At 44.9% G+C, this 14133-nt stretch overlaps 1 long non-coding RNA gene across 1 annotated transcript in view; it reads left to right on the top strand.

The window, feature by feature from the left end:
- Positions 1-288: 288 nt before the first annotated feature.
- The window catches only part of LOC126981465 (uncharacterized), an 87427-nt gene continuing 73582 nt past the window's right edge, over positions 289-14133 (top strand). The window contains exon 1 of the long non-coding RNA XR_007733947.1: positions 289-384. This is a non-coding gene — a long non-coding RNA (uncharacterized LOC126981465). The remainder of the gene's footprint in view (positions 385-14133) is intronic.

Here is a 14133-nt window from a genome sequence, read left to right on the forward strand (position 1 = left end):
ATAGATGTTGCTGTTGCTAAATTTTCGGCCAGCTGACCTTGAAGATGCAATACACTTTACTTCTCTTTGTCTTTCTTCTCCTTCTCCTCTTCCTCCTCCTCCTCCTCCTCCTCCTCCTCATCCTTCGCTTCCTCCTCTTGGGGCTGAAACGTCCTCTGCAAAGTGTGCGAGTCAAGAGTCCTTTTAGCCAACACTTTACCGATGGATATTGAGGCGTTACAACAGTGTGAGTTCTAGTGACACTTTCCCGCACATCGAAGTTTATGCCGTTATGTTTCCTTTTTTACAGGTCCCGGTGTGAGTCGTGCAGGACAGGTGTTCCGGGCTTAATTACCGTCTTCCGTGTTTTGTCCACCTTCGGAATGGGCTTCTGCACACTTTCAGGTGAGTTGAAGGCGGTAAACCCCAGGTGAGAAATGTGTTACTTCTTTACGAGTCTTTTGCAGTCTCTTACAACCATTTTGGGACATGCGCTCTCGTATGTTTTGCTTCCCTTCACCGTCTGTTTTCATGTACTCTTGGTTCTCGCGTCTTTCACTTTCATATCTTTCCGAAGAGCGCCTTTTGTCGTCCCTAACAATGATTTGGACGCTCGCACTTTCATATATTTTACTTACTTTCATCATGTGTCCATTTCTCTACGCCCATTCCTTGTCTTTTCGGTTGCAAATCTCTCTTTACAGCGTATTTCCCCACTCCTAAAACTCCTTTGGGACTCGTATTCTTTCATATATATTTTACTTATTCCGCTATCTCTTTACTTACCTGCTCTTAAGTCTCGTGTTTTTGGCGTTATATCGTTCTATACAGCGTCCTCCTTCATTAACAATCAGTTGTGACACGCACCTTCATATATTTTACTTCTTCATCATCCGTTCAAATATCCGATTCTAATCCTTGTGTGTCTCTGCGGGGTTCATGTCGCTTTGTGCAGCGTAACTTAACCGCGTGTCACAAAGGTTGATTGTCACCTGCCCGCCTGTCAGGGAGAGAAACAGAGACACACGGCCCACCAGCGACAGCACTCAGCTCGCGATATTGCTCTTCGGCCAACGCTGACAATAAGCAATGGCCCCGAGTGTGTCCGCGGATGATGCAGTGGGTGCCCGCGCGGCGAAGATTGGAGGTGGCGGAGTTTTAAAGGAATAGCCGAAAAAATGCTTGAAGTGTGTGTGTTGGTTTTTCGTTCATTTACTTTTACAACTTTACTTCAGGTTTGTTGATAATGATGGTCATGCTGCAAATGTATGTCTCGGATGCGTTAGAGTTCTCACGCAAGGGTCCTCTGCGTGCATACCTCTTCCTCGTGTCCTCTACTTGTCTTTACCTTACACATCAACAAGTTTTCAGAGTAATAACCTGTTCGCGTGCACACACACACACACACACACACACACACACACACACGCACACGCGCACAGCCATCAGCAGCTATCATCACTCGTCAGGCTTTGTCAGCCCTGCAGTCGTACTCCGCCTCATTGTTATTCTAACAGGTAAAACTCATCCAAACTTCAGATGAGCGGGGGAAAAAAGCCTCTTTGAAATTGGAAAGTCTTGATGCAGCGACAGGCAGGGCGGCGGGTGGCGGGCGCCGGGCGGGGGCGTGTGGGCGGGTTTCCTTGTTTATTTTACGCGGCGTGTAATGTTTCGCCGCTGAATTAGAGCGAGACACAAGTTGTGCGCCGTGCTTGTTGGCAGTGTTGTCGTGGCCGCGATGTTGTTTTAGCTGTTGTGGCGGCGGTGTCTCCGCCACTGCCGGACCGCCGAGGAAAGTAAATAACGGACCACTTTGACGGCTACTTTTCTCTCTGCTTTTCGCGAATTGCTCTCGTGCACGCAGGCTCTTGAGCCCGAGCGCACAGACACAATATATATAGATATATATATATATATATATATATATATATATATATATATATATATATATATATATATATATATATATACACACACACACACACACACACACACACACACACACACACACACACACACACACACACACTTGTGGCCCAGTCCTGACCGAGGTCAGACGTGGGTCATGGCGCTCCGCATGGAGTAGCCCGGGGCCAGCCTGTTGGCCTCTCCCCTTCCCCTCCAGCCCCCTCTTCTCTTTCATCAAGAAACCTACTTCCAGAATCACTACATAGCAAGTTAATTTTTTTGTGACTTTAAGTGAAATCATGGTGACAGTCTGACAGACAGTGAGTGGAGTGCGTGTGTGGTATCGGGATCGCCGAGTGTGTCGCCGCCGCGGCCTTCCATCAGGCCCCTGCCGACGCCCCGAGGTCTCCCCAGGCCCGCCCATCCTGCTGTTGAAGTCTGGTCAGGTGCAGTGCAGTGGAGGACTCGTCACTCAGGTGGGGGCAATGTGCAGGCTGCTCACCACCGAGGCTGTGCAGTCTGTTCCCAGGCACAGCAGCGAGTCTTCACATCTGTCTCGCCACCTGTGTTGGATTAGCACTCCACCGCTAAGCCCCTTTCTGAGTGACCGTCGATACCGCCTCTACCTGCTCTCTGGCCACCTGCTGCTACCTGACCCAGCATTGTGACCTGGGGATGACCTCGGATTAACACCTACTCGCCTTCCAGAGGAGGATTACCTTCCCGCCTCATCGCTCTACCACACCGCACTCCTCCACCTCTTCACCCCTCATGCATCATCACTACTTTCCCTCCGTTAATGTAAATCACAAACCCCACACCCCTTTCATATTGTATTTTTCTTTATGGTTGCACTGTATATTAATATGTACATTTTCAGCTTAACGGCTGCAATTTCCTGAATAAACCGATTATTATTATTATTATTATTATTATTATTATTATTATTATTATTACACACACACACACACACACACACACACACACACACACACACACACACACACACACACACACACACACACACACACACACATACAAACACATAATGACTGTCGCTGTGGTTCGTTGGTTGAAGTTTAAAGTGTAAAAGTTATGTTGTTTCGAGGACAATTCAGTTTTTATCAATGTAGCTTTAACTTATTCATGGAGCTCCTGCCACCACTACCACCATCTCCACCACCATCACCAATACCACTACCACCACCATCCCCAGTACCACCACCATCACCAATACCACCATCACCAACAACACCACAGCCATTACCAGCACCACCATCACATTTACCACAACCACCTCGACCACGAATAGGTAGGCAGCAGGAAGAACAGAAGGAGGAGGAGGAGGAGGAGAAGGAACAGAATGAGTTTTCGAGGAGTAGCGCCAAGAATTCGAGGCGTCCAGGGTGATTGTAGAGGAAGTGGCAGCGGCGGCAGAAGCGGAGGTAGAGGCTGAGGTGGCGGTGCGTGGCTGCAGGCTGGTTGCGTGTGGTGGGATCCTGTGGCAGAGAAATATGAAATTGGATCCCGGGTTTACGACAGATACACGGGCATTGGGGGAACTCGATCCTGTGCTGGCCTGTTGGCGGGGAGGACCTACTGCAGAAGGGCGAGGGTCATTAGGGGCGGCAAATGAAAGGTGTCGGTGTCTTTATTTCCGGCGAGTCGAGAGAGAGAGAGAGAGAGAGAGAGAGAGAGAGAGAGAGAGAGAGAGAGAGAGAGGGAGAGGGAGAGAGAGCAAGCAGGAAAAAAGAAAAGCGAGCGAGGGGACACAAATTAGTAGCCGTGAGAGAAAGCAAGATGAACTGAAAGAAAAGTAGGAGAAATGAAGACAAAATGGCTGATAAAGAAGAGAAACGACGAAGGAGACGAGGGGAAGAAAGACATAAACGAAGATTAGAGAAGATAGAACACTGAGAGAGAGAGGCGGAAGAGACGCAGGCAAAAACTAATAAAGAATAAGGAAGGGATACGAGACGACGAAGGAGAGGTGAGGAAAGAAAGGAAGAAGATCAAGAGTAATGCTCAGGAGAAGGGTGAACTCGAACTGGGAAAATGGATCGGGGAAAGGGAAGAAGGAAGAAGGGAAGGGAGAAAGGGAATAGAAGCAGTAACATGATATAGGGCGGGAATAAAGGGTCTGAAATGGAATCGGGTCACACGGAACGCTTCTAATGACCTCCAAAGTGATATAACGTTATTGTTCGCTCGCATTATAAGGTTTGGGAGCGTATCTGAATCGAGTTTCCGTACACTGGTGCCACATCCCCTCCGCCCCTCTTCCGTTGCCGCCTCTCCGCCCAAACTCAATTAAATTACCTCGTCGAAATATTTTTAGTTGCCCCGCGGAGCACTCAGAAGGGAGGAGAAAATCACAAATTATAATATGATTTTCTCCCACCCTCTCGTCAGCTAACCTTGTTCTCCCGTGTGGAAATTTAATTAGCAACCAGGGAATATATATCATCTTGTTGGCTTGTTTTAGCGATGATAGCAAAGAGTGATCGCGGAGGGAAGGGCAGACGGGGAGACTTTTGTGTTGAAATTATGTCACTGTGTCAGCCTGTGTGTGGGTGTGGGGGGGGGGTTACGTGAGAGTGAAAAGAGGTGGGGGAGGGGCTCTTATAGGGGCTTTAGATGAGGGAAAGAAAAGAGAATCTGAGAGCATCTTCAAGGGTGTTTGGGCGCCGACACAAGGAGATTGGATGTGATTAATGTGTCCATATAAAAGCCTTTATTTGATGGTTGCGTCATCGGCTAAGAGGCTGAGAGAGAGAGAGAGAGAGAGAGAGAGAGAGAGAGAGAGAGAGAGAGAGAGAGAGATACATAAAGAATAATATACACATGTACAGAGACATATTCATAAACATATAGATAGGTAGTGTGTGAAAATAAATAAAAATAATTATATAACCTGAAATTAAAATAAACTGAAGAAAATATAAAAGCAAGACTACATCATTACAAAACTTTGAGAGAGAAGAAGAAAGAGCTCCGAGCAGTAAATTAGAGAAATACCAAAACCGTCTTCTTAAAATGTAAAAAAAAAATATACTTAAGTTATGACAAGAACGGCTGCAGAAGGTAGAGAAAATAGTTACAGGTGTGTGGATCAGGTGTTTCTCAGGTGTGTGGGAAGGGAAGGAGGAGGGAAGATTGCACGTGTGAGTGGCAAGTCTTCTTTAAGTCGCTATGGGGTCCAGATTACATAGGGAACAGCTGTCGAGGGCTTGTATTAACCTTGAATTCTGAGTTGGGAGGAAGCTCGTTCGTGATGTACAGAAGGGAAAGAAAAGTTGAGTCCATCCTGTGTAATCTAAACTGACCTGAGTCTTGCCGAGTGTGTACAGAGCGAGGGCTGAACCTTTTGTCATCCCTCCTCCCTTATGTGTCACTCCCGCATTCAGTCTTTCCCCTTCCCCTCTAGTCATTCCTTCATTCCCCTTGTCCACCGCCGCCTCATTTGTCCACTCCCTCTCTTTACCATTCCATCTGCTCACCGGGCCGTGTTCTCACCCTTCCCTTCTTCCTCTCTTCTACCTGCTGCCGCCGCCTCATCCTCTCACCTCCCCTGCCTATCACTTTCTCATTTGCTCTCACCGCCCAACACTTCCTCGCCCTCGTCCTCCCCTTGCCGCCTCTCTTCTTCCCTCAATTCACACTACCAACACGCTCTCACTCACTTATTTCCTCCCCCTCGCCACTTTTGCCATCTTACACCCCTTCCCCTTCCCCTAATCAACAGCTTAACTCCTTTATTTTACCGCATTTTAGCCCTTATGTAATTCATTATCTCTCTCCCCTCACGCCAGCATCATCACCACACCATCTCTATCACCGCAGTCATCACTCTTCATCCCCCTTTTCCCTAATCAGCATCTTTCAGGACTTCCTTTTCTTTCACCGTCATTGCTTCAGCTCATCATCACCCCCAACGTCATCACCACCAACAACACCGAAACAACTTCCTCACCCTCATACCATCTTCATCTCCACAACTAAAGAAGAGGCTGAACCCATGAATTATAAGTGTCTCTACGGATAGCCTTCTTGCCTTCCTTCCCTCTCTGCGCCCCTCCTCGACCCTCACATCCGATGGTTCTTCCCTGGAGGGCCAGCAGGCTTACCAACCTTTCCGGCGCACTTCCTCGACGCTGCCCTCATTCTTTTAAGCCTCCGTGCAGTACCTTTCCTTGGCCTCCCTGCTACCGAACGTCATTCTTTCCGCCGTAAAAACATTGAAACCATATTCTTAAACGTATTGGGCTACCATTACTACTGTTTTCCTAGGCCATAGACAAGATTAACTGGGTTTTCATAAATGGTCATCCCGTTCAAGGTGCAGAAGTCGGGGAAAGACTATCACCAGGATCATAAAACAGCCCCTGGAACTTGAAACTTCTACGGGAGGATTTTTAAACAGGCGATCTGAGGTGCTTGAGACACTTCCTTAGCGCTCATGTCATTCTTTCAAGCCTCCACGCGCCTCTCTCGGTCTGGCTGGCACCGATCGTCATTCCATCCGTCGTAAAAGCATTGAGGCACTTCCTCAGCGCTCCCGTCATTCCTCTAAGCCGCCCCGCGCATGCTTCTCCTCGGCCTGGCTGGCGTGGAAAGTCATTCGTTGTGCCGTAAAGTCGTCGGCGCGGCTGTCACTTCAGATTTCAGCGTCAACCACACTCCCGGGAGAAAGACGCGCCAGGTAGTGAAGTTTCGTCGCGTCTCAGATAACATCGTTCAATTACCTGGTGTTTGTTTCTTCCCGCCACCTGCCACTGCCTTATTGGAAGGAGGAGGAGGAAGAAGAGGAGGAGGGGAGAGAAGAAGAGGAGGAAGAGGGGGAAGCTGAGGAGGGAGAAGAAGGGGAAGAGGGTGAAGCTGAGAAAGAAAGGAGAAGGAAGAGGAGGAAGTAGGTGGCGAAGGAGAATTGAAGGGAACGACGGAGGGGGCTGAGGATGAAAAACTGTGTAGTTGTATAAATTATTCCAAGAGGACCAGAAGACAGAATTGTTTACCCTCACTTTTTTATGGAATCCTGTAGGGACGGCTCGGGAAACCTCCTTGTTAACATGACGCGTCCCCCGCGGCGTGAAGGGCAAGGTGTGTTTTCTTCTGCGTTTTTATTTCCGTTTGTCACCGAGTACACGAAAAATGTCCGTGACTCAAGAACCCGAGAAAAAAAATAAACGTAAAGAGAATGGTTGATCTAGATTCATTAGGAGCTTGTGGGTTAATGTGTGACTCGGGTGTAAATAGAGATCATATATTGGAATACATACTAGGACTTTTTCTCCTTGGTTTTGGTCTATAAAGTAAAAAAGAAAAGAATATTCCTTTCCCAAGACTTGATAAAAATATGAATACAAAATTAACTTCTTGTCTTCATATTGACGTCAGGATAAAAAAGAAACGTTAGGCTTCAGTACGTACCTAGGTAGTGAAAAAGGGCGATGAGGAGGAGGCGGAGGCGGAGGCGGAGGCGGAGGAAAAAGTCAAAGGTGGGGAAATTGATAGAGAGGCGAGAAACAGGAGCAGGAGGAGGAGGAGGGGGAGGAGGAGGAGAGGGAAGAACAGGTGATGGCGGAGGTGTTTGGTGATAGTGAGGTGAGGAGGAGATGGTGAAAGTCGTGGGAGAGTTAAAGAATGAAGTTAGCGAGAGTGGTTCAGGGAGAGGAAAGAGGAAGTTGTGGAAAAAGGAGGCGGAGAAAAGAAAGAAGAGGGAAAAGAGATGATGGAGGGACGAAGGAGGAAAGGGGAAATCGTGGAATAAAGCAAACGAGAAAGGGAGGAGAAAGAAGATAAAGAAATGGAGGAGGAAAGGGAGAACAAATATAAAGTTTTAAGAGAAATCAGGATAAATGGAGGGTGGAGAAAAGAGAGAAAAAGAAAAAGAAGCAGGAAATAGAGGGGTTAAGAGAGAGAGAGAGAGAGAGAGAGAGTGGTGTCAAGAAAATAATCAAATAGAAAATGGAAATGACATAAGGGAGGAAGGAGGGAGGTATATCTACATGCAAATAATTTAATGAAGAAAAGTTTACCAGGAAGAAATAGATGCAAAGGAACCTCCGCGAAGAAATAGATAGAAAGTAGTTTGAATAAAGAGAGAGAGAGAGAGAGAGAGAGAGAGAGAGAGAGAGAGAGAGAGAGAGAGAATTCCAAACAATTAAAGGGAAAAAAAAAGGAAAAGAACGACCTCAGCCGAAGTGTAGCGGCGTGATCCTAATCTCAAACAGGGAGATGAAAGTGTGTAGGGGGGAGAGAGAGAGAGAGTAAATGAAGTGTAATGAAGAGGATCCGATGCGAGTGGGAAGCAAACGGCAGTAAATATTAAGAGACTAAATGTGAAGTCCTTTGGTGGAATGGAAAGTGAAGGATAACAGTAAAAATGAATAAGGGGAGACTATAATCTTTTAGTGTACGGCGGCTTTCATTGGGAAGTAGACTAATGAATGAACGGACCCAGCTGGAGGGATGAATAGCTAATGGTCTCGATGCAAATGAACGAAAAGTGACGCGAATATTAACGGCAGGACAAATAATGACACAACCCGGGGAGCGGAAGCCCTTGTGTAGATCAATGCCTTGTCAAACACGCAAGGACAGACCCGCGGATAAACACACAGGAGAGTAAACGTCTGTTGTTGGTGAGGCATTCGTGCGAGGCTGTCCAAACACACACACACACACACACACACACACACACATACTCACACACACACACACACACACACACACACACACACACACACACACACACACACACACACACACACACACACACACACACACACACACACACACACACACACACACACAGACACAAACAGACAGACAGATACAGATAGAGAGAGAGAGATATAGACAGGTAGACAGATAGATAGATAAACAGATAGAGATAGATAGATAGTTTATTGAGCATAGCAAGCAACACACACACACACACACACACACACACACACACACACACACACACACACACACACACACACACACACACACACACACACACACACACTCGCGACGTTTCGTGATCCCAGCGTAATGGACGACAAGTAAAGGTTCAAAGTTTCTAGGCTGGAGAGAAATACTTTAATGCCAAACGTTTCTCTCGTTAAGTCAGCGACGGTGATGTAAGACTGGCCCCTCTCCTCCTTTTTTAATTCTCTCTCTCTCTCTCTCTCTCTCTCTCTCTCTCTCTCTCTCTCTCGTATGTTAGGGTGAATTAATGTTGCTGTTTATCTCTCTCGATGTCAATGGTTGAAACTGGTGATCTGCTTCGCCTCACTTTTTATAAACCGTGGAAAGTGTACTAAAATCACTTACTGACGTTCCTTTTCTTTATCCTTTCTGTTGTTTTCCTTGCTTTCCTTTCTCTCGTCTTTCCCTTTTTATAGATGCTCCACCATCATCACAGCTAACACCTCTGTCCTCTCCTCCTGCGGTTCCTCAGTTTTTGCTTCCTTTTTCTATCCCTGAAGATGCTCAAAGCGAACCATCACCACCATCACCACCGCTATAGTAACTTCTGCCACCACTATCATCACAGCCAACACTATTGTCATCACCTCTCCTGCTTCTTCTTTTCTCTCTATTTCTCTTCTTCTTCCTCTTTTTCTCTCCTTGAAGATGTGCTACACACCATCACTATTACCACCACCGCGACCACCACTACGATCATCACCACACTCACCACCGCACCGCAGCCAAAAAACCTCCACCACCTTCTCGTGATTCAAGTTGCGCCGCTCCCCGCCTTGGGAAAAAGAATGTTTGGGATGGCAGTAGTTCGGCGCTCGGTAGAGTCAAGAGTTTTGTCCTCTTTGTTTTGTTTCTAACTTCGGTCTGTCCGGGGTTGAACAAGTAAGTTTTTACATCTAAGGGATAAGGGAGTGTGTGTGTGTGTGTGTGTGTGTGTGTGTGTGTGTGTGTGTGTGTGTGTGTGTGTGTGTTTTAGGGTCGACGGTTCATGGATTCTTTTATCGAAATGACTCCGAACGAAGGCCACACTTCCCTTCAAACCCATCCATCTTCCCTATTATCATTTACTGCCCATCTCTCTCTCTCTCTCTCTCTCTCTCTCTCTCTCTCTCTCTCTCTCTCTTGATTTACGATCGTTCTATATTTGAATGCCGCCTATTGGTCCTGGTGAACTGGTCGCACCAAGAGGCAGAAACTTCAATTCATGCGCGGGAAGGAAGTAATCACTCTCCCCTTCGTGCTGGTGGTGGTGGTGGTGATGGTGATAGGGAGGGTAACGGTGGTAGCGAGAAGGATGATGGTGAAGATGATATTTGGGTTCGTTATGCTGGTGAGAGTGAAGGCGGTGGTGGTGGTGGTGGTGGTGATGACACAGGTGGCTTAATATAAGGTAATAGTGATAGGAATGATGGAGATGCTGATGGTTACGTTCCTGGGAGTGCAGTGGCGTGATCATTCCTTCCTTCGCATTGCCAGTGATGGTGGTCATATTGATTGCGGTATAGTGATAGAATGGTGATGATAATGGTAATGGTGACCGTGATGCTGATGTAGCCGTTTCTGGCAATGATGGTCGTTCTTTGGTGATAGCTTAATACTTGGGTTGACAAGGCTGATGGTGATGAAGATAGTGGTTGCGGTCGTTTGGTTAGTAATGGTGGTTGTCATGGGAGTAGTGATGGTCGTTAGATTAGCGGAACTGGTGAAATAAACTCTTTTACGGAGAATGCTGGGAGGCGTAAAACGAATGATGGAAAAGCGAAATGAAAATTGTAAAGAGGAACATTTTTACGAGCGGGGAAGCGAGTTTATTTTAGGAAGCGAGTGGAAAGGTAAGATGAAGAGATAGGAGCGAGGGACGCGGGGAGAAACAGGCACCAAAGAGGATTATCAGTGGCAGAGAAAATGATCGTAATGAAAACGGGAAGATAGATAAAAACAGGAGTGAGAGGAGTATTAGCCGGACAGGTGATAAAGACGATACTGAAAAGGGAAACTAAAAAGAAGCGGAAACTCGGGAGAAACGTGAATTCGAAGGGAGAGAGAATGTGTTACTGAAGGAATAAAAAAGAGAGGTGAGGGAATATTTGATGAAGAGAAAGGAACATGAGCCCAGAAAAAAAATGGAAAAAACATGAAACTTGAAAACAAAAGAATAAAGACAATACAAATAAAGGTTGAATGGAAACGGCGACCTGAAAAAAAAGAAAGAAAAAGAAAAAAAAAAGAATAACAGAAAAATAACAGATGAAGAGGAAGGAATATGATCACAAAAAAAAAACTTGAGAGGAAACTGAGATATAAAAAAATGAAAAATAAGAAAGTGAAAAAAGAATGATTGAATATGAGCACAACAAAATAATGAAAAACAAAAAAAGACATGAACCTTGAAAAATTGAATAAAAGTAATGGTATAATAAATACTTTAAAGGAAACAGAGAGCTAAAAATACAGAAAAAAAGGATATTGCACAGCAGGTATTAGTTAATCGAATAGTCAGGAAATTAAGGATGAAAAACTAGCCGGAAAAAAGAGAGAAAAAACACACAATATGAAGGTGGCGACTATCAAATGAGAGAGAGAGAGAGAGAGAGAGAGAGAGAGAGAGAGAGAGAGAGAGAGAGAGAGAGAGAGAGAGAGAGAGAGAGAGAGAGAGAAAGAGAGAGAAAGAAAAAAAGATAAAGAAAGAAAGAAAGAAAAGAAAAGAAAAGAAAAGAAAAGAAAAGAAAAGAAAAGAGACAAGACAAGACAAGACAAGACAAGACAAGACAAGACAAGGAAAGGGAGAAGGACAAGGGGGAAGGGTAGAGAGAAGAGAAGGGGAAGGGAAAGAAAGATAAATGAGAAGGAGAAGAGAAGAAAACAGAAAGTGGAAGTAAAGAGAGAAGTAGAGGGAGAAGGTTAAGGGAGAGAGGGAAGAGGGAAGGAACAAACAAGCAAACAAGCAAACAACCAACCTAGCAAACAAGAAAGCAAGCAAACAAGTAAATAAACAAACATAAGCAAGCAAACAAACAGTCCCCCCCCCCCCCATGCCCCCCCAACACACAACGCACCCTTGCCTCCTACGCCTACCTTTCCGCCCTCTCCCTTGCAGCAACCAGCCACCGTAACACTCTGAGCCTCCCACAGGTGGCGCGCGGGGCGGAGTACCTGTTTTAAGATGTGAAAAGCCCCTCCCTCTAGGCACAAGTATTAGAGGACAGTCAGAGAGAGAGGGAGAGGGAAAGGGAGAGGGAGATGGATTGGATTCTGCAACTCAACGCAGTCTTCGGAGGGAGGGATTTTTTTGTGTGTTTTTGGGAATATTTTAAAGTTTTTCTCATGTTAACTTTTCCACGTTTTTTTATATTTTTTTATTTGCATCTGTCTGGGAGGAAGAACGAGAATAAATATGGAAAACAAAAACGATAAATGTATAGTGTATCTTTCTTATTTAATTATTTTTCACGACATTGTTTTTTCTAATGTATTCTTATTATTCCATTCGTCTCCTTATTTATTTATTTTTCCTTTTTTTTCTTCCGATTTTCACATGTAATTTTATCCCATTCGTCTTCTTATTTCCTTTTTCGATTTTTTTTTTCATATTATTCATATTTATTCCTTTTCCAATATGTCTCGATTCTTATTTCCCTTTTGTCAGATTTTTCATGTTTTCTTATTCCATTTGTATATTTTTATTTCTTTATTTTTCCCTTTTTATTTCTCTGTGTTTCTTTGTGCTCTTTGTCTCCGCATGTCGGGTGGTGTTGCGGTGTTATCTTGTCACTTTATAAATATCGCGTCAATCTCATCATCGTGTCGGGCGATTCTCGTGTCCGGGAATCAGAGCACAAAGGTTTGGTTCTTTCCATATGTTTGTGCGTGACGTATCTCATTAGGTCATCAGGTGGTGCCCGGGGGGAAGGGAGGAGGGGGAGAGGGGGGAAAGAGAGAGGAGAGAGAGAGAGGTGAGAGAGAGGGGGGAGAGAGAGTGGAGAGAGAGAGAGGAGAAAGAGAGAGGGGAGAGAGAGTGAGTGAGTGAGTGAGTGATTGAGTCAGTGAGTGAGAAAGAGGCAAACAGAAAAAAAGACAGGTAAAACAGACAGTAAAAACAGACAGAAAAAACAGAAAAAAAGACATACATGAAAACAGACACAGACAGATATCGGCCCAGACATATACAAACAGACAGAAACACAAACAGACAGATAAATAGATATATAAAGATGTAAAGAGACGCTGACATACAAAACAGACAGGAAACATACTAAACATACATAAAATAAAACAACTGTAAAGACACACACACACACACACACACACACACACACACACACACACACACACACACACACACACAGACTGGTAAACAGCCATTCCAAGTGACATTCAATTTATTCCTTTCCTTTGTCAACATGCAAAGCAGTATATACATGTATTAAGATGTTTTTAACCTTTTTCCAACGCGAGAGATAAAAATAACGCGGATCAAGAGTACATAATAATGAAATCATGTCCGCGGGTAATGAGGTGAAAAAAAATAGAGGGGAAGACGATGAGGGAAGAGACGAAGGAGAAAATGGAGAATTAGGGGAGTGAAAGAAGACAAAGAGAAGCGAGAGAAAGAGAATAATGGTGTTGATGGTTTTTGTGGCAATGGTGGTGGCGGTGGTGGTGGTTGTGTGGTGGTGACAGTGGGTTGGTGGTGGTGATTGGGATAGTGTATACAATAAAGGGGTGGTGTGGTAATGGTGGTGCAGTGGTCTTGCCTCACCACCACCACCACCACCACTACAAGACACATAAAAGTACTGCCGGGCACTTATGTCGGTTGACTTTAACTTAATTATTCTCTCCCACAACATTAAAAGTTGAAAAAGTCGCCGGAAAGTAGAAATAAAAAAACTCGAGGAGGAGTAAGAAGAGAAAAAGAAGGCCTTAAGTGGTGTTGGTGTAGGAGGAGGTGAAGGAGATAAAGAATAACGAAGTAGAGGTCGATGTTTTATGCAGATATTCAGGAAAGTCGAATCAATGGAAAAATATAAAGGGGAAATTTTTTGTTAACATCCTTAAAATAAATGGGTGCGTTTTCTTCCACTTCCCTTGAAAGACAAACAGCATTAAAAATTACACGTAGAAAATGAGATATTGCGAAAGTTTTTATTTTTTCTCAGTCTTAAACTGAGTGCGTTTTGTTCCACTTCACTTGAAAGACAAACAACATTAAAGATTACACGTAGAAAATGAGATATTGCGAAAGTTTTTTTTTTTCTCCGTCTTAAA

Source organism: Eriocheir sinensis, chromosome 48 (assembly GCF_024679095.1).
Source record: "Eriocheir sinensis breed Jianghai 21 chromosome 48, ASM2467909v1, whole genome shotgun sequence".
Classification (NCBI taxonomy): domain Eukaryota; kingdom Metazoa; phylum Arthropoda; class Malacostraca; order Decapoda; family Varunidae; genus Eriocheir; species Eriocheir sinensis.